This window comes from Astatotilapia calliptera, chromosome 20 (assembly GCF_964374335.1).
Source record: "Astatotilapia calliptera chromosome 20, fAstCal68.1, whole genome shotgun sequence".
NCBI lineage: Eukaryota > Metazoa > Chordata > Actinopteri > Cichliformes > Cichlidae > Astatotilapia > Astatotilapia calliptera.
In genome coordinates, this window is record NC_137441.1 from 22,742,349 (window position 1) to 22,762,927 (window position 20,579).

The window sequence follows — 20,579 nt, forward strand, 5'->3', positions numbered from 1 at the left end:
AGGAAGAATTTCATTGAACAGGGAAATGCTATTTCTTCCTTACACATGACAATAAACACTTTGAATCTTGAATTATATATAAAATTATACTATAGTTTATATATAAACTATAATATTTAAAAGAAAAAAAAAGCAAAGCTTAAGTGAGTTCGCCTGAGGCCCAGTTAATCTTACCTCCTTTATCACGAAGAGTTTATGTTCTGGAAAAATTCAAAATGTTAATCATCATATTCGGTGCTCCCAAATAAGGCACACAAGGGAGCTCTCCATACAAGCTGTTCTGATATAAGGAAGGAAGTAATGCATAGTAAATGCCACTTCCAATTACCACTTTCTGTCCGTCTAAAAATTCTTTGAACCAAGTAACAAACTTATTCTAAATAAATCTGGCCTCAGATTTATTATTTTAGTGTTTAGAAAGCCCTTCTACACATATCTGAGCAGCTTAGTAATTTTCTTTTTAGTTTCAGGAGAAAATGGTGCTCCCAACTAAGTACAGCGAGGTAAAATAAGCCAAATAACACGCTGTATTGTGGGTTGGTTACGCTGTCAACAGGTAAGCATTTTTCCAGTGATATGGGTGAAGAAAGAAACATATTTATATATAAAATTACGAACTGCAGGCAGTCTTTACCTTTCAACCTCAGGCCTGGGAGCTTGAGTGTTTTTATAGTTCCTTTGTCTAGGACTGACTCTTCTGGATAGAGATCTTGGATGTCATTTCTAATATCTGTTGGAGCCACTAATCTAGCTCGAAGTTCCAGCTATTCACTATTCTCAACACCTGATGCAGACCTTGCTAATCGGGCAATGTCTGAGTTTGTATGCTATATAGTTTGATGTCATCAGTGTAGAGGAAGCGACTGACAACTGCTCCACTCTGTAGTCAGCAGTGTTGGGCAAGTTACTTTGAAAAAGTAATTCATTATAGTTACTAGTTACTTCTTCAAAAAAGTAACTGAGTAACTGAGTTACAATATTCTAAAAGTAATTAATTCAATTCAATTCAATTTTATTTATATAGCGCCAAATCACAACATAAGTCGCCTCAAGGCGCTTCATAGATACAGAGAAAAACCCAACAATCATATGACCCCCTATGAGCAAGCACTTTGGCAACAGTGGGAAGGAAAAACTCCCTTTTAACAGGAAGAAACCTCCGGCAGAACCAGGCTCAGGGAGGGGCGGCCATCTGCTGCGACCGGTTGGGGTGAGAGAAGGAAGACAGGATAAAAGACATGCTGTGGAAGAGAGACAGAGGTTAATAACAGATATGATTCAATGCAGAGAGGTCTGTTAATACATAGTGAGTGAGAAAAGTGACTGGAAAGGAAAAACTCAATGCATCATGGGAATCCCCTGGCAGCCTATGTCTATTGCAGCATAACTAAGGGAGGATTCAGGGTCACCTGGTCCAGCCCTAACTATATGCTTTAGCAAAAAGGAAAGTTTTAAGCCTAATCTTGAAAGTAGAGATAGTGTCTGTCTCCTGAATCCAAACTGGAAGCTGGTTCCACAGAAGAGGGGCCTGAAAACTGAAGGCTCTCCCTCCCATTCTACTTTTAAATACTCTAGGAACAACAAGTAGGCCTGCAGAGCGAGAGCGAAGTGCTCTAATAGGGTGATATGGTACTACAAGGTCATTAAGATAAGATGGGGCCTGATTATTTAAGACCTTGTATGTGAGGAGCAGGATTTTGAATTCAATTCTGGATTTAACAGGAAGCCAATGAAGGGAAGCCAAAACAGGAGAAATATGCTCTCTCTTTCTAGTCCCTGTCAGTACTCTTGCTGCAGCATTTTGGATTAGCTGAAGGCTTTTCAGTGAGTTTTTTGGACATCCTGATAATAATGAATTACAGTAGTCCAGCCTGGAAGTAATAAATGCATGAACTAGTTTTTCAGCGTCACTCTGAGACAGGATATTTCTAATTTTAGAGATGTTGCGCAAATGGAAGAACGCAGTCTTACATATTTGTTTAATATGTGCATTGAAGGACATGTCCTGGTCAAAAATGACTCCAAGGTTCCTCACAGTGTTACTGGAGGCCAAGGCAATGCCATCCAGAGTAGGAATCTGGTTAGATACCATATTTCTAGGCTTTTCAGGGCCGAGTACAATAACCTCAGTTTTATCTGAATTAAGAAGCAGAAAGTTAGAGGCCATCCAGGTCTTTATGTCTTTAAGACATTCCTGCAGTTTAACTAATTGGTGTGTGTTATCTGGCTTCATGGACAGATAGAGCTGGGTGTCATCTGCATAGCAGTGAAAATGTATGCTATGTCTTCTAATGATACTGCCTAAGGGAAGCATGTATAATGTAAACAGAATTGGTCCTAGCACTGAACCCTGTGGAACTCCATAATGAAAAGTAACTATTGCGTTACTTTAAAACGTTTAACCCTCTGGGGTCCAGGGTATAATTGGCCATTTTTAACTACTTTTGATTTTCCCTCCACATTTTCCCTTTAAAAACTATTTTGCATTGTTTGGTATCATTCTTTTCGGCACCACCTCACGTGTCTGAATTTACAGTTATGTTTTCATTTTGACATACTGTTAGGGGTGGGCGATATAAGCGATATACGATAGAAACGATATAAATTTGGCCAACGATAGAGATTTTGACTATATCGCTCTATCGCGATAGCGCATGTTGATGATGTCATCAAGCTGCGCCTGTTTTGGTCGAAAGCATCGCAGAGGCTAAAACCATTATCATCTGCAAATTATAGCGGGCGACAGTCATAGCAAAGAGATGAAGCACTTTTGAAATATGGGGAAAGCCAAAAACTGCGCTTCCTCCACTTCTGTAACATTGATTCATTAATGTTGAATTCTCTCGCAGCTGCTCTATTCCCATGTTGTTGCAGTATATTAATAACTAACCTCGTATTGTGGATGAATAATCTCAGTTGTTTTCCTGACTGAAGTTTGGTCCGTGTATAGCATCCTGCTTTGCGATTACATTTGTCCCTAACCACCAGAATCCCTCACGTTAACTTTTATCGAGTGGAAAAAAAGTTGCCGTTCATCCTCCAGCTTCACTGTGCTAATGTTATGCTAACATAGCTGTGTCGCTAGCAATCACGTAGCACAACATTATATTTTTTAAAAAAGTGTGTGTGTTAGTCCCCATAGGGAAATAGTTCCTCTGCATTTAACCCATTCACCCAGTGAAGCAGTGGGTAGCCACCAATGCAGCGCCCGGGGAGCAGTGTGTAGGGACGGTACCTTGCTCAGGGGTACCACAGGGTAGCCGTTCAGTGGAGTCGAACCCCCGACCTTCTACCACTTCTACCACTCTACCTACTGAGCTATCCCTATATACCAGGTAGTGCAACTTCAGTAACCCTGCAAACGCCACTGCTGTTCAGTTTTCTGTCTTCATTTATGTTGGAAGTGGTAGCAGAGCTATACGTTTTAATTAGTTTCAAAAATATCTCAGTCAGAACATGGTATGAAATGTTTAGGTGTAAACTAGCGAGCTAACTTCCTGTTAACTTCTAACTCCGTTAAATTTAATACATTTTGTTTTCATGGATGCCTGGATGTAAAACTTAATTGTTACACCCGATAAAGCAGCAACGCTGATGATTTAATTAAAGATGAAAGAATGTTTAACTCTTAGTGTTCGTTTGACTTCGGGACCTGAAGGGATGGAGTTTTGGACCCAGATTACTCCGCGAAGCTCCTCACTACTAGTGATGTGTCGGTCGCGAACGAAATGGCTCTTAGAGCCAGATCTTTGACGTGAGCGCTGTGAGCCGGCTCCTTATCGCGAGCCGTGGGTTTTGTTTTGTTTTTTTTTCTCTCACCCTCTCTCTTGCACTTTTTTTCCGCTTCACTCCGCATGCCAGCCTTGTGGTTTGCGCTGGGCAGAGGGGGGAGGGGCGGTAGTTACACTGGCAGTAGCACAGGAACAGAGCAGGAGGGAGAGAGAAAGAAAGGAAGCCAGGAACAACAACGTCACATTAGAAAGGTATAGTAATCATCCACAACTATTTTCAGTTGCAGATGATAAAGGATTCAGAAAGTTTATTCATGCGGGCCCATGACCGGATTTGGTGTGTGGTAGTAACAGGTAAATTAACTTTTTTAAAAAAATTATTTAAATATATATGAGTGCTTGTGTATAAATACACAAACAATACACATATGCTTTCAATTGTGTAATTTAAGTGATCTAGGTAGCTCTGTTTTGGAAGTTCAGTTAAAGCTAGAAATGTGTTTTGGAGTTTGTACGTGCTTTGGAATTTGTACGTGCTTTGTCTCTGGGGCCACCACATATATTTATATATAAACATATATAAATAAAACCACTTTTTTTTACATTAGTAATTCCTTTTGTGCATAATTTTATATTATTGTTAATAATAAATTAATTAAAGCAACAAAAAAACCTGAAGAGCCGGTTTAGAGCCGAAAGAGCCGGTTCTCTAAAAAGAGCCGGAAATCCCATCACTACTGGGGAACACCTGGCACAAGGATGCACCACGGTAAGAACCTGGTTGAGGCAGATGGCCCCGCCCTCCCTGAGCTTGGTTCTGCTGGAGGTTTCTTCCTGTTAAAAGGGAGTTTTTCCTTTCCACTGTCACCAAAGTGCTTGCTCATAGCAGGTCATCTGATTGTTGGGTTTCCCTCTATAGGTATTTTTGTAGGGTCTATCTTAAAATATAAAGCACCTTGTGGCAACTATTGCTGTGATTTGGCGCTGTATAATAAAATTTAATTGAACTGAATCGGTAGAGGAACTGTGATCTTTTGAGTGATTATTAAGGAAATGTTTGGCTTGAGTCCTGCCATCCATGTTGATGCAACTTTCCCTCGAACCACCACTTACTACCTACCTAATAATTGTTGCAGACCATCTACACCCTTTTATGGAAACGGTTTTCCCCGATGGCTGTGGCCTTCATTGTTTGCCAGTAAATTTTTGGTTTCATTTTAAAATTTTAGTTTTAACTCTTACATGGTGACGCTCCCCATTATATCTCTGACCTGCTGAAACCTCATGCTTCTTCTCGTGCACTTAGGTCTTCAGGCCTGAGGTTGCTGTTGACTCCATGTACTAGGCTCAAACACATGGCGATCGGGCTTTTCAGGCAGTGGCACCAAGGTTGTGGAATTCTCTTCTACTCCCTTTATGCTGTACAGACTCCACTGAATCTTTTAAAAAACAGCTGAAGACATTTCTATACAGACAAGCTTTTAATTAATGTGTAGCACAGAGGTCTAGTGGCATCCATGCCTCAATGACAGCAGCAAAAGGGGGACCAGGACCAAAATTAGGCTGGTGGCTGTAATGTCATGCATGATCGGTGTGTGCGTCTATAATGTGACTTTTATACTCTCAAACATTTACACCTAAAGTTCACTAGGGAGCAGTGTAGGCAAAGAAAATGGTGCTGCTGAGTCAAAGTGTTTTCGTTTCTTGCTTTCATTTTCAGCCATAGTTTAGTTTGTTTCTGTCTGGACTTCTGTTTTTACCTTCTCTACACAAGTTCTGTAAATGTGGTCGTTACTTCTCTCCAATAATTTTCTGGGGAAATATCTGCACCGTCCAGTGTTTAAAGATGCTCAAGATATGTTAATGCTATAGTTATCACATATGTAACAGTTTCTATAGTTCTAAAGAAGAATGAAAGATGCATGTCTAACGTCTCAAGTCAGGTGAGGTGAATGAATACAGCTGCTATTGTCGGAAGGTTGTTGGATTTGTTTCTCTTCAGTGTATTAATAGATCGCTCACACCACTAGTTCCTGTGTCGTTGCAGCACATCTGCTGCCACTTCCAGCAGGTTGAATAAATGCTTTGTTTTGCCTATAACCTGACCATTATCTGTTTGGTACAGCTTCAGACGGACAGGGTGTCGTCTGTGTACATACAAATTTGTCTTAGAACACAAAACTGTGTTTATAGAGGACTAAAATGTGCATGAACATGAGGGTGAACATAAAAGAAGAGGTCATGAGAGAGAAGGAGGGTTTTTTCACTCTTTTGCAGATTCGTTACTGCTGCTCATCAAAACCGAAGCCTGGGAGTCTTGGTAACTCCACAACAGTTCGATCATTGTTTTGACGACAGTAACACCCCCGTACATTCCAGCATTGGCTGCTGGACCTGAAGTCATGTCAGTTAAATGTAGTTTTCATAAATGCACCACCCAGAAACAAATGTCTCCCTCCTTCCAGGATATTACAGCTTCTGTTTGGCTAATCAAACACTAAGCCTGTCATGAGCTGGCAAGAAAAGGAAGTGACAGGATACTCGTACTGCGAAAGAGATCCATTTTTCACCCAGTTAATGGACGGCTTTTAGAACCGCAGTCATGACATTCATGTACAGTACTTCCCGTTTGTTTCCAAATGCCATGGCAACGCTTGAGCAAAGAATAAAATGTGTGGTTGGTTGTCAGTGCCAGACAGACGGGAGAGGAAATACGTTATTTTTTTCTTTTGACATTTTAGTGAATGAGATGTTTAAGGCTTGAGAGAGAGAGCACTCTGAAATGGATAGAGATGCTTTCTTCGTAAACATGAAATAACTGTTGATGAGTGAGTATAGGGGTGGGATTTAATACGTTTTCTTCGTCCCACTCCTTTTTCAGGCAATTTTTGTTTTTTGTTTTGTGCATTTTATGTTCAATATAGGTATTTGTTGTGCCTGAAAATGAACAAATAAATGAAATGAATAATACTAATTTACAACTTTTTAAAAATAAATATTATTTCTGGACTCTATTGGAGTAGCTTTACATAATTCATATGCATCATATACGGGCCTCTTAGACTAACTTATGATGGACTAAGGTTGCTGTCCTCATTTTACTTCCCACAACTAATCATGCAATCCTCTCTGACTGCTTTGAGCAGGTCTTACTGTTCCGTTTGAGTGGTTCAGATCATATATCACTGACAGGAAATTCTTCTTCACCTGTGGAGATCAGGTGTCAGTCGAGACACTTCCTGTGGTATTGCGCAGGGCAGTTGTTTTGGTCTGCTACTTTATCGGACAACATAATATCTGTTGCCATAGTAGCAGAGCTATATGACTCTGTAGCTGCAGATGACAAAGACTACTAACTTCTCTAACTCCCTGTTTAACTGACATTAGCCAGTAGCTGACCAAAAACTTTGCAAAATGTTAGGAACACGGAATGGAAATATATCTGAGGCATGCGGGCTCAATAATCCAATAAGGATTCACGAGTGGGAGAAAATTCTCCCACTGAAAATGTTATGTCCATATGGACAGCTTCAGTTTCTGGGAGTCTTCTACTTGGTCTAAAACCCAAACATAAACTGATCATTTATGAGTTAGGAAAATTAGCTAACGGGGTAAAACCACAAATTAGTAGTCTTGGAGATATTTCACGTAGTGACTTAACCCTTTAAGACCTACCATAGAACCAAGTTCGCCAGAGCTTATATTATATTTTTACATGGTGTGGAGCCATTTTTGGGAGCATTTCAAGTTGCTATACATCAATACAACCATTATAGCCCAAACTTTAATAATATGTCTGCATTAAGTGCATAGTAATTACATAAATTGCAAAAAAGTGCAATAAACTACAAAAAAATTGAAAATCGTTTTTGTTTTTTTAACATATATTTCTAGTTAGAGAAATTTAAGAGGCTTATCCCTCAAAACTGTAAATACAAAAAAGTTACACAAACTAGTTTCCCACCACAGGAAATTTATTTTGAGTGTCTTCATAGTTTTATTTTTGAAATACACCAATTTTTATATACTGCAGGAAAAACGAAAATAAATATTATAGTGCAAATTTGCAAAATAACAGCATATGCATCAAAATAAACTATTTCCAGCAGTGCAATATGAGTCTTAAGCATCCCAGAAACAACACAGAAAGTCATAAAGTCAAACATAACTTTTTAAAACACATAACAAGTAAAACACAAGCTCATAAGGCCCCGATCGTAAAAAACTACATTTCCGCAAAATGACGTCACTTCCGGTTTCGGGCAGGTCATGCGGTCATGTGATAGTTCGCGCTGATGGACGTAGGAGGTGTTACAAACAGCTGATGGATCGGCGAAGCGTGTTTCTGGAATATCATGTTTTTGTTGCTGCAAGTGATTTTTATGCAGTTTTTGCAAAGCTATATGTGGAAGGAAACCGTGACTTAGGACAAGCTGATGGCATAAGATGTAAGTACAACTCCTCCGGTTTCATATGCAAAAAAAATTATTGCGCTAGCTTACTTGGTTGCAGAGCTACCGGGATTTAAAAATAGTTACACAAAACAGAGCCTGCCCGCTCCGATCGGCTGTAAAGGGTTAAGGGTTAAACACCACTTTAATTTCACTACCAAGGCAGTCTTTCTGAATCGCAATGAGTTTGTTCTTGTATTTATTTCTAGAAAGCTGGATAACTGCAACATTATTTCTGGTGCAGCTTATTCAGAACTGCCACGTTACACACAACTACATGACTAAACAAATAATAGCGAGCACATCACTGTAGTTTCAGCAAAATAGGATTTTTCCAGTATCCTACAGAATTGATTTTAAGTACTCTTACACATATACAGAAGTCTAAATGCTCAGTTTGTCACTTTATATCCCAACTCACCCTCTCAGATCCTCCACTGCCAAACATTTAAGACATCAAATAGGGTCATGCCGTCTCGAATCAGCATATTTCTAGAACATTTTCTGCTCAAATGTGAGAGCAGAAAACTAAAACTGTTATACTCTAAAGTTTGGACAAATATGATGATTTCTATATATATATATATATATATATATATATATATATATATATATATATATATATATATATATAGCACGAAGGAGGAAAACATGAAGCTGGAGATGTACCAAGGGCTCAGAGATTAACTCGAGAAGATGTGGAGGGTGAAGACAACAGTGGTCTCAGTGGTAATCGGAGCACTCGGTGCAGTGACCCTGAAGCTGGGCATGGTGGCTCCATCAGATCCCAGGAACAACATCTGAGATCTCTGTGCAGAAGAGCCTCAAGCTCCCAACCCTCTGGTAGAAGACCCGAGCTTGTAGGATAAAGACCGCCTGAAGGGGCAAGAGGGGAATTTTGATCTAATTTATAAACACATATTAAATGGTCCATTGATACACTCAGGGAATTTTTTCACCCATCTGCCCATCTGCAGCATTTTTGAACATGCATATCCCGAAAGCGACTAAATATGAAAACCAGAAGAGATTTCTGTAATTTAGTACAGATATATAAATAAATATTTCAGTCTTGGCTGCTTGGGAAAGAAACAAAAAGACATTAAAGCCGCCCTGTAAGGTCCCATTTTTGAGCACATTTCCTTAATAAAACAAAAAAAGGTTAATCATAGTGCACACATAGTTTTCTTTGCTTTCAGAGTGACTGATTCTATCATGTTCATTTTTGCACAATACAGAATTCTTGAGTTCTTTCCAAAATGTTATGTGTAACCAATGAATAAATGAATGATCCTTTCCTGCTCAGTCCTATAAAAACTACATTTGTTATCATTTAGAAATCTCAACACATTCACGTGTTCTATTTTTTTTTTTTAGAACCAATTCCTTAATTTTGTTTTTAGCTACAGTTTCTAAATGAACAATGTCTATAAATTGCTTGTGTTAATAATTTGGTGTCATACAGTTAAATACTGAGTTTTTCTTTCAGTTCTGGACCAGCGCTCTGTGTGCCTGAAGCTTTAGTTAGCATCTTCAGTAGTCGTAGTTAGAAGACTTTGTGGAGTGTGAGGAGGAATAGAAAGACATTTTAATTTATCTAACATGTGGCACTGTGTGTCCACTGTTTTTATTTAATTTTTAGCTTGGAAAACATAAATCACTGTGCGTCGAATAGTTGAAATGGGTACGTGTGCGTATTTGAGTGTGTATGGAGGCAATGTGTCTGCTTTTCTGTGGAAAATTTCCCAGAGTGGTTTTGACTGTCATTTTTTCCCCAGTGCTCATTTTCCAGAGCTGAACTTCAGCAGAGGCCTGTGTTGGAGCTGTGGACTCAGTTTCAGATGAAGCTCGGGGAGATGACTACACTTTTTTTTTTTTATTGACGTGTCAGTCGTCACCTCCTAATCGACACTCATAACAAACCTTTGAACTTCATCAACTTGCCTATATTTAGATGCTCACAGATGTTACACAACGAGTTTGAGTGTATTATGCCTGAAGTTGAGACTGTGTTAATAAGAAAATAACGATGTGTTGAAGTGTACTAGATGTTTAGAGGTTATGTCAATAAAAGAGCAGCTGTCCTCCTTCAATAGTAGATTCACTATTGTGTAAGATGCATACATAGGCCTGTCTAATACTAATACAATTTATTACTATGCAATAATGTCTGACTCTGCAGTTCATGACCTCACTTTTTATTGTTTTACCACCTTTCAGCTTGTGGTTCTGGTTTTTGCTACGCCATAAACCTCTCTGTGATTCGTTTTGTTGTTTGCACACACGTCAGTATCTTTCTGCAAACTGCAAATGCTGTTTACGTTCTGAGCTGAAACTTGGAGAAATGCAGAAAGTAAAAACTGAGCCTTACCACTGCAACCTGTTGGTCTGGGGCATGGCTTATGTCAACAATCTCTGTGTGTTGCATTGCACTCTTCACAGTTTTCACTACTGCTTAGTGAGCAGTTTCCAGACAAGTTGGCATCTCCTGAGGCGATCTGACCAAAAGGACCAAAGCACGGTTTTCATTGCAGCTTTGTATATCTTATTGTGACTGTGTGCTAGCTGCTAGAAACCTCCAGCAAATGACTCAAGGTAGACAAAGACAGCAACTGACTGTTGAAGATTTTACAGTATTTAAAAAGAAATGGCAAAAGTTAGTGAAAGTGCAAAATGAAAGAAGAGGAAGAGTAATCATTAGACTTTATGCAGAGTTTGTGGATAGCTGGAAAGCAGACAAATATGGTGATATTGATTTCAGATTACAGACAATGTTTGAAAAATTTCTTTAATGAAAAAAACATTCTTGCTTTATTGTCACATGATAGAAAAAATTAGATAATACGGCCAATAACGAGTGTCTTTTCTGGTAGTTTTTCACTAGTAACTAGTGCGGATGTTTAGCCATTGGAACAACTGGTGTGTGGTGTTCAGTATCATTTTAGGTTATGCACAAGGCCATTAGTGTAAATAGTCTATAATAGTAGTATTATAATAAAACTTCAAATAACAATTAAAACCTAGTTACAAAATAAACGATAATCACTGTGGTTATATCGTCACCTGTTGAGTTTAGCATGCACTTAAAGGTACTTTCATTATATTTCATGCGGAGACTTTAAAACAAATCCAAAAAACAAGATCTCACGATGGCGTCCTCGTTTGCACGAGGAAAATGAATGCATGATATAATCTTTCAAGCATCCCACAGTCAGAGATAATCAAACCTAGTTTTGAGCATGCAGCTGAGCTGAAGGTTGGAGGAGAAAGAATAATTAGTTGCAGCTCTCTGACATCACACAACTCCTGCAAAAAAAACCCACACTGCTTCCTGTACTGGCCCTGTGCATTTTCCCTCATGATTACTCTCACAAATCTTCACATATTTTTCTGCGTCACGGGCTAAATGAACATGAACACTTAACAGGGCGTCACATCCATCCTCGGCTGCAGGTGCCGTGTGATTATTTCTCTGGAGGGAAACCTAGCTCGATCTGAGTAAGACCTCTGTGTGGTTCCTGGCAGAGTGGCCTCTCGGATTCCTCAGCATGAAGACGCTGAGCTCCAAAAGACTCCTTGCTGAATGTAAACCGAAAGCCTTTCAGAAACTCAGATTCAGCCAACCACATAACCCCCTTAAGGCAAGCCAGGCTGCACTCGGACTGAGCAGAGAAAGAACTATTGTGTACGTCTCTTTTACAGCGTACTTGGAACAAAATGAACCAGCTAAATTGTTCGGAAGAATTCATTGAACATTTTGGTATTAAAGTTTGGTTAGAAGGATACAGTACTATCTTTGTTTTACTTGATTTATGGGAGTCAAACTGAAATTAAAACAATTAAGTCTGACCCTGGAGAGCTTTTATTGCCAGGCCTTAAGTTAGACTGACATAACGTCTTGTGTAATGGTGGGATTTGTGCATGTGTGTATACACTAAGAGTTTTAAAACTAGTGTCCCAGATTATTATGACAGGTAGCTGCTGAAGCATGAGCGTGTGAAACCCTCACGGAAGTCCCCCTGTCAGTGTTACATAACCCAGGGAGACGCAGAGCCTCACATAAAGAGGATTTATTCTCTTAAGCACAGAATGAGCAAACAAAGCCAACTGATTTATCGCCACATAACAATAACAGAATCAGACCCTCATTAGTTTTACAGCCATAAACTGTAAGGGTGTAAATATAGGAAAATGAATTCCTGCAAGCTCTGACAGGACCACAAGCAGAATGATAAAGGTAATGACTTGGCACCTGCACAGTGGGCAGAGATGAGCCTGTATTTGACCCTTCTAACACAGAGATGTACTTTAAATCGTGTGTTGACATGTGGGTAAACAAGGCGTCAATATGTGACCGGCTAAAGTCGTACTTTTTTGTTTCCTGAAACTCCAAAACTTGCAAAAAACAAACAAACAAACAAACAAAAACTTATTAAGGGTTATTTTACTGTTTGTGTTTTACAACCTTTTAACCTGAAGATGTCACTGTCTATAAATAGTCACTTGTAACACACGGTAAATGATTAAACTCGTAATAAAACTCTGTGCGGTTTACAAGAACTCGGTGATCGATCTCAATCCACACAGCGTCACTGCCACGGTCTAAAGTCGCCAACACTAAAAGGGGGGTGGATTTCCCTGTCTGACTGAGCAGGTCATACCCCCAGGCTTGTGAAATGGGTGTTTTCCCCCTCGTGACTGAGATATTTACCAGAACATGGTAAACTGTTTGTTTGCAGTTTATGCTTTTGAAAATGTTCAATAAACTTGATTTTTCTGATGCAGTTTCGAGAAGCAGTTAAGAAAACAAACATTGGAAGTCTTGAAAGTTATTTCTTTGTGGTTGCATCATTGCTTTGGCTGGCTTTTATGCGTGCTGCATCAAGCCTGACTAGCCACTTAAAATATTTGATTATTTGAATATTATACTGTCAAAAACTGGTCTGAGTTTAGCAAAACTGTGTCACACTCTCATGCTTGTTTTGTAGCTCTAGAAGATAACTGGTTTAGCTTAGCATGCAGCCTGCAAGCTAACCTAAATCTAGTATAATAGGTGAGCAGGAAAACACAACATAAATGGGAATTTAATAATAATAATAAAGGATTGCATTTATATAGCGCTTTTCGGGACCCCTCAAAACACTTTACAATACCACTATTCATTCACTCTCAAATTCATACACTGCTGAAAGCAAGCTACAGTTGTAACCACAGCTGCCCTGGGGCAGACTGACAGAGGCGAGGCTGCCATATCGCGCCATCGGCCCCTCTGGCCAACACCAGTAGGCGGTAGGTGAAGTGTCTTGCCTAAGGACACAACGACCGAGACTGTCCGAGACACCCAACTCTTGAGCCACGATCGGTTATTGTTATAGTACGTAACTACTAGGGGTGCAACGATACACAAAATTCACGGTTCGGTTCGATACTTTGGTGTCACGGTTCGATATTTTTTCGATACAAAATAAAATGTTCATGCCTTTTTAATTTGTCATTTATTAAAATTATAAATATATATTTTAACTCAAAAGTACAGTTTTTAAATTTAACCCTAACCCTTGTGCTGTTTTTTATTTTGACAGCGAATGCGCACCTGTGGACCACTTATGTGCAGCCCTGGTTATTTAGCTTGTCATATTGCAGCCACAGAAATTATTTTGTCCATGAAACCATAAAGCTGCACTTTCTTTTTGCCTTATAGTCTGATTTGTCATAACTTCTCCGTTTTGTGGTTAGCTTTTCTTTGGCTGTCACTTCTTCACCCTGACCTGTCTTATTTGGCTCAGCAGAACTAAAATATATATCCTGCTGCTTTTACACACGCACTCACATAAGCTCAGCGATTCTCTGCGCGATCAACCTCTCACATGTTTAAGCTTGCTGCGGGAGATTTCACTTGTCATGTTTGCATAGTAAGCTAACGATTAATAAGACGATGTCAGAGGAATTGGTGCACAAATTATCATCACTCACCAATCAGTACTGTCGCTCTCTATACACAGTTCGCGTGATTGCAAAGTGAAAGCAAAAAAACAAGCGCAAATTCAAACGGGATTTCAATATGTCACATATTGACAGTGGCTCACCGATGCCAATGACATAATTACCCAGCTACATTTCCGAAAGAATGCAAAAGTATTGACATATATTTTTCCTTCCTACAATAGCCCGACAGGCAGGGCAGAGATAGATTTTGGTAGCCCGACTGGAAAAATCGCTAGCCCCGGGACGTCGGGCTAGCGATATTGCGAGCCCGTATCTGATTGAGGAATCACTCATCTTTGGAAAAGAGAATTTATTACAGAGAAATGGCTCTTTCCAAAATAAAAGCTATACTATCCGCTTCTTCTGGGCTATATTCTCAGCAGCATATTAAACATATCAGGTCCCCATAAGGAGAATCGTGTGCTAACGGCTGTCTAAATGACTCGGGTAAAGTTTGTGGCATGCATGCTTGTTGTTTTGTCTTTGCACTAGGATGATGTCGGCGTAAATGTGCAGTCATATTCGTTGTGTTCCCGCTAGTGCTTTCAGGTTAACCTCGTTAAAATGACCTTAACGCCACAACACGGCAAATCTCCGTTAACGAGCTACCCCTGATAGCCCCGTGCATGGGGCTAGACGGCCAACACGTTAACGAGCTAACTGCGATAACACACTAGCTCCCACCCATATAATTGAGCATTGCGTGGCACATCCAACATACTGTTTTACTTTAGTCCATGATGCGCTTACCTTCAGGGTCATACGTCACATGAAAACCAAAATAATTCCAAACGCCAGATCTGAATGAGGGTGGGAGAGGTTCAATTTGCCTGTTGCAAGGAGAGCTTAACTTCTGTCTCGCTAGCTTGCCCTGCGCTCTTCCTTCTGACGATGCTGTCTGTGTGGAGCGCTCAGTGGATCTGCGCTCGACAGTGCAGCCTAGGCGGAGTAGTCGAACGCAGATTCACTGAGCGCTCAATACAGACAGCATCGTCAGAAGGAAAGTTGATAAAATAAATTACAAATGTTGTATTGTTTGATACATATGCGTACCGAACCGAAAGCACTGTATCGAACGGTTCAATATCGATACGAATATCGTTGCACCCCTAGTAACTACCTGCAAATCCTCACAGTTGTCATGTGACTGTGTGACTGTTCATTCAATCAGTGTTTGAGATAATGCAAGCGAGCAAACATTTCCACATTGATTGACTGTCAGCTGACGTTTTTTTCTCTCGATGTGTAGTTCCAAATTCAAAGTTGTGCTGATCTCAATGTGACCTTGTCTTTAACACTGTCTGAACGTCCTCATTAACCTAACCCCCCCCCCCCCCCACACACACACACACACACAACCTTAATTATACATAACTTGAGGCCTTGTAGCAGTGATTCCACTACATGAAAGTGCTGCATGTAGTTTGCTAGAAGTCGTGCTAAAAAATATTTTTCAGTATTTCTGAATTTTTGCTCAAAATTGCCACATTATAATCTATATATAACCTGTTAGTGTTTGCCACACTTCATGCTTATACTCGCTTTGCTTAGCATAGCAGTAAATTATTCGTACACAGTGCAGGTATATAAAAGGGCCTGTAAAGAATTTAAGCAGGTGAGTACAGTGCAGTATGTCATGAAGCAATAAATTAATTACAGACCAAAACTTTTGTTTTTCTTTTGTAATTTTTTTTAAATTTTAGATCTGGCTTAAAATATTTGCATTTGATTCTTGAAATGAGGCATCTTAACTAAAGACATAGATGTTGGGTTCACCTTTCAGTGGCAGAGGTTGCTACCTGTTCAAAACAAGAGCTTCATTGTTTTGGGATTTTGTGAGTTTCTAGTAAATCAGTACAAAGAAATCCGATCAGGAGACGATACCAAAAATGTGGAACTGGGTGTGTGTTGGATGCTTTCCCAGTAACTATTGATGTCAAATCTTTGCATCTAACTCTCTGAAAAAATAGACAGGACACTGTGCTGTATTGTTGGCTGTAGCCTTACAGTGATTCCCTGCAGAGATACAAACTGTTTGCCTTTTCATCGCGTGCCACATAAAGCAGTTCAAGTGAAAGATTTAATGACTGTGCTGAGTCATTTTAATTAGTAGGTACAACAATTATATCTTCCCTAATCTCAACACTTTCTCGGCCTTCCTCCTGTCCACTCCCCTCCTTTTCCTCTGCTTCCTTTTTTCAGCCCAGTCTTGGCAAGCAAACAGACATCATGAGGTTTCCCAGAGGTCCGGCTCACGGAAATGTCAGTTTGATTCATATTCTGTTTGGAGCGAAGATAAAGATAAAGGTACTTGAGTTTATTTAGCGCACATTTCCATATCTAATACCACCCATTCCTGACCGCCCTAAAAGAAACCCGCAACACCATTACAGCTAAGAAAAAAAAAAAAAACTGAAGTTGTTTTAATATTTTTGCAGCTGGTGAGGCCACTGCTATGTTTATAATTACGTCACACATACCATTTAAATCCCTCTGGTTAAGAGAATCTTGTTTGATTATGATACGGTGATGTAACTGGGAGGAAGGCGTTGAGTTATACAAGCTGACATCATCTCTGTGTAGAGATTTCACAAACTTTCTTGTTAACGCTTCAGTCGATGACAAACTGAAACCCTCCCCGAGGCAGGTGCACATCAGTGAAGCCATTTTTATTATCACTGGGTAAAAATAAACTACTCACAATCTGAATCTTTAGCCTGCTGCCATGAGACACAAAAGTGAGACCCTACTTATTTTCTTTGATATATCTTATTGATTGCCACTGTGTTGCTATGTGACATGCCCAGACTTTGCTCAGGGCTCAGATCTCAGCTAAAAGTTTGTTTGGTATTATCTGTCTGTGTGTCTCTGAGATTTGATGGATTGTCTGTTGGAGGGTGGGGGAGGTCCTGTGAGATTGAGCTAAGACAAATGTCTTTTTGTCTTGACAGTTCACAGGATAAGAGAAAGCTATGGGTATTAGGGCTTTATTATAGAAGGAGTGGCTGAATGCAAAGAAATGTTTTCAGGATAATCCTATTCACGGATGAAGAGATTGTAAAAAGGTTGACATGGTAATTACGTCATGATATCAGGTCTAAGTTAAGCTCTATAACTCTCACTAAGGTGATGCAAAATTAACGTCTTGGATAACACTCTATATTCTGAATTGTAACCAAGCTATGTTTGATATTTGAAACATGGTGCACAGACAAAAACAAAACTACTTGTTGACTCATTGCTTCTGAGGCTGTTTTGAGCTCACAAGCAATTGAATTAGTTTGTATCTGGTAAAAATTAATGTCATAAGAATTCTGTTATAAAAAGCATCCTTACTAAATTAGATTAAGCAAGGCACATACACACACATACAAAGAGTCATAGTTAGCATGGTTAAGATGTCAGTGGAGTTTTGCTCACCATGGAAATTATATATAACCTGGCATAAGATGTGTTTTTTTAGGTTAGTTGACAATATAAGAATTTTTAGATGAAAACTGAGCCTTTTTTAAATTTCAGACTCCAACTTTGTCAATCTCACTTAAAGCTGGACTCAGTACTTTTGTGATGCACTCATACGCTTTATGAGTGCAGCTTACTAACCAAGCTTGCGAGTCTCAGCTAAAAACTCTACTCTTACGCACAAATACGGTCACTTTTCGCCTCAAACAAACATTTTATAACCAAAATGCCAACATTATGGAGCCCCACAGGGGACATGAGAGAAAAAAAATTAAGACGGACTTTTGCAAGATCTCGCAAAACTTTTGCGAGATCCCGAGTTTGTTTTGCAAGATCCCGCAAAAGTCCGTCTTAATTTTTTTTTTCTCCCATGTCCCCTGCGGGGCTCCGTACAACATAGAGGTTTTGAGATGCAGAATTTAATTTAAACTTTAACGTTTGGAGCTATAAGGTGGAAAAGGATCGGAAAAGAAATCAGGATCCTGTCAGGAAAATGTGGATGTGCCAAATTTTTACAAAGAAAGCTAAAGCTAATCATCACCTTTCTCATGACTGTTCCTTCTTGTAATAGTTTAAAAGAGGTCAGAAAGTTAATGCCAGTGTTCATAAAGCCAGTAAGCAGAAAAGTCATATCTGTTTCACATTTTGCGTCAGACTAAATAGTTATTCCATTGAATCTCTCCCAGTGGGATGCACTGCTCAACTGGACTCCATTTCTGCTCTTATAAGGATGCTTGTTGTGAACTTAGCCTTTCTAAGCTGAATACAGAGGAGAATGATGAAGTGTTTGTGTGCAGAGATCAGCCAATCTCCAGCAGCATGCCAGATTAGGTGAAGTCAGGAGAAACATTTTAGGGACACATTTATGTGTTAGTTTGACCGAAGGAAAAAATAAAAAGTAAGATGTCTTTAAAATGAGATCACTGCGGGAGTCTCCCTTACATAGCCTCAATCACTTGTGTGTCCAGAAGCACAAAATACTCAGGAAGATCAGAGTGCTCTTTCCCCCCGCTTATGTAAGAGCCCTGCATCTGAGCCAAGACCAGAAGTTTGATGCTCCTTAAGAGGCGGTGATCAAGCTGCCTGCTGTAATTTCAGTTTGTTTCCTTCACTCTCTCACACTCGTTTGAAGTCATTACTGCTCATACTAAGACCTTTGTGAACCGTGCAATAACCGCGAGTGTTTACAGAGCAAAAGATCAGAGAAAGGACTGAGCTGAGCATAAAGTTTTTATGTGTTACTGATGTCTACTGTAGCTGTCATGTCAAGGCCATCCATGCTGGTGAATGTTTGCCAGGACAGATAAAATGAGTCTTTTCACATCCCCCCCATATACAAGGGCTATATCCGTTAGATTAGTTACTAATTACTATCTGTGTTTAAGACATCCGAAAGATCACACCACTTCCTGAACTGCATTTCAAGGTCCATGTACTGGAATTCAAGCAGCCAGTGTTAATGACCTGAGTTGTCCCATTTGTCATACGTTCCAGGAATCCCTTGTTCACCTTTGGCAGCATCTTGCAACCCCATGTGGGTGAGAGATAAAGGCCGGATTCCGAGCAGCAGTGAGCAGTGAAAGCCCTTTTTTGGTCATATCACAGTAATTGGAGGCCAAATAAGCCAGCTGCGATGGAGAACTCTGTAGACTCAGCACTGAGCTGCATTACTGCTGCTTGACCTGCCACTTGCAAAACTCTCTGGCATGCACTGGCTGTCTGAGTGGGGCTGTTTTTGGAGATTTGGATCAAGGAAATAGCTTAGAGCCTAATGATTAAATTAAGATTTAGAAAATAGTAAATCCCTGTACCCCTTGCGGCATGATGTCTTAAGAATTTTATTTGCTTTTTCATGTCTATCTGTAAGGTCTTTGGAAAGCACCTGATTTTCTGGGGTTGTCTTGCACTCCTTTGACGTTGTTACACAAAGAGCAGTGAAGTGCTGATATTTAATAGATGTTTTCGACACCCACTCCTGTAATTCACTGGTGCGCTGTTGATCTGGGAACAGCTCTTTTTGGCTGCTCCGGAGCACTTGTTGAAAACCAGCAAGTCTTGTCTAGCCCATACGGTGCAAAGGAACAGACTGTGGCACTTCCTGTCTTTTAGCCATTACTACAAGTGGCTCCCTTGGGGATAGTACTTCCACCTGAGAGGATGTGCTAAAGAATAGGGAAAAGGGTGGACATTTACCTCGAGATGTTGATAGATTACCTAATACCTGACCCAGCTGACTTAGACCCATGCAGGTCACCTAAAGCTAAAGTGTTTGGATGATTCCTCTGTCAGGACTTAAAGCCTCACTGGAGTTAAGAAGCTTTGCTGCATGACTGATGTGCACAACACTGTGATAGTTTTGTCCTGCCTCTGCTCTTTGTGATGTTACGGGAAGTGCTGACGTGATGACAGACAATATTTGGCTTGTTAACACTGTAGATGGGCCATCATGAACAATTCAATACAACGGAGAGGAAAACTTGGGACTTTCAGTTTTTTTATATGTCCCATTTCATTCCTCTCACTTAAGGTGGAACTATTATGTTTTAAATAAAGCTTCAGGTCACCGTAAGCCAGAACGTCAGCCTTCAGACTGCTTAGGGTTGAGGTTTTTCTGCTCATAACCTTACTTGATAAAGAGTGGATATCCTTCATACAGTTCAATACAATTCAACTCATTTCATTTTTATTTATATATAGCAAAATCACAGTAAGGTGAAGACCCTGCAATACTAGAGAGAAAACCCCAACAATCAGATGATGCCCTATAGGCAAGCACTTGGTAACAGTGGGAGGGAAAAACTCATGTTTAACAGGAAGAAACCTCCGACAGAACGAGACTCAGGGAGGGGCAGACATCTGCCGCGATTAGTTAAGGACAAGAGAGACGGAACAAAAGACACAACCAAGAAGCTGTTCAGGTCCTGTGTTTGCGAGAAACAGCCAGTCAGAA

The 20,579-nt window shown here is 39.9% G+C and overlaps 1 long non-coding RNA gene across 1 annotated transcript; it reads right to left on the bottom strand.

Moving 5' to 3' along the window:
- Positions 1-8,822: 8,822 nt before the first annotated feature.
- On the bottom strand, positions 8,823-15,130 carry LOC145422918 (uncharacterized). Its single transcript, XR_013904090.1, has 3 exons — positions 14,918-15,130; positions 10,554-10,680; positions 8,823-9,058 (listed from the first exon to the last, which is right to left on the bottom strand). It is a non-coding gene; the product is annotated as an uncharacterized LOC145422918 (long non-coding RNA).
- Between the last annotated feature and the right edge of the window lie 5,449 nt (positions 15,131-20,579).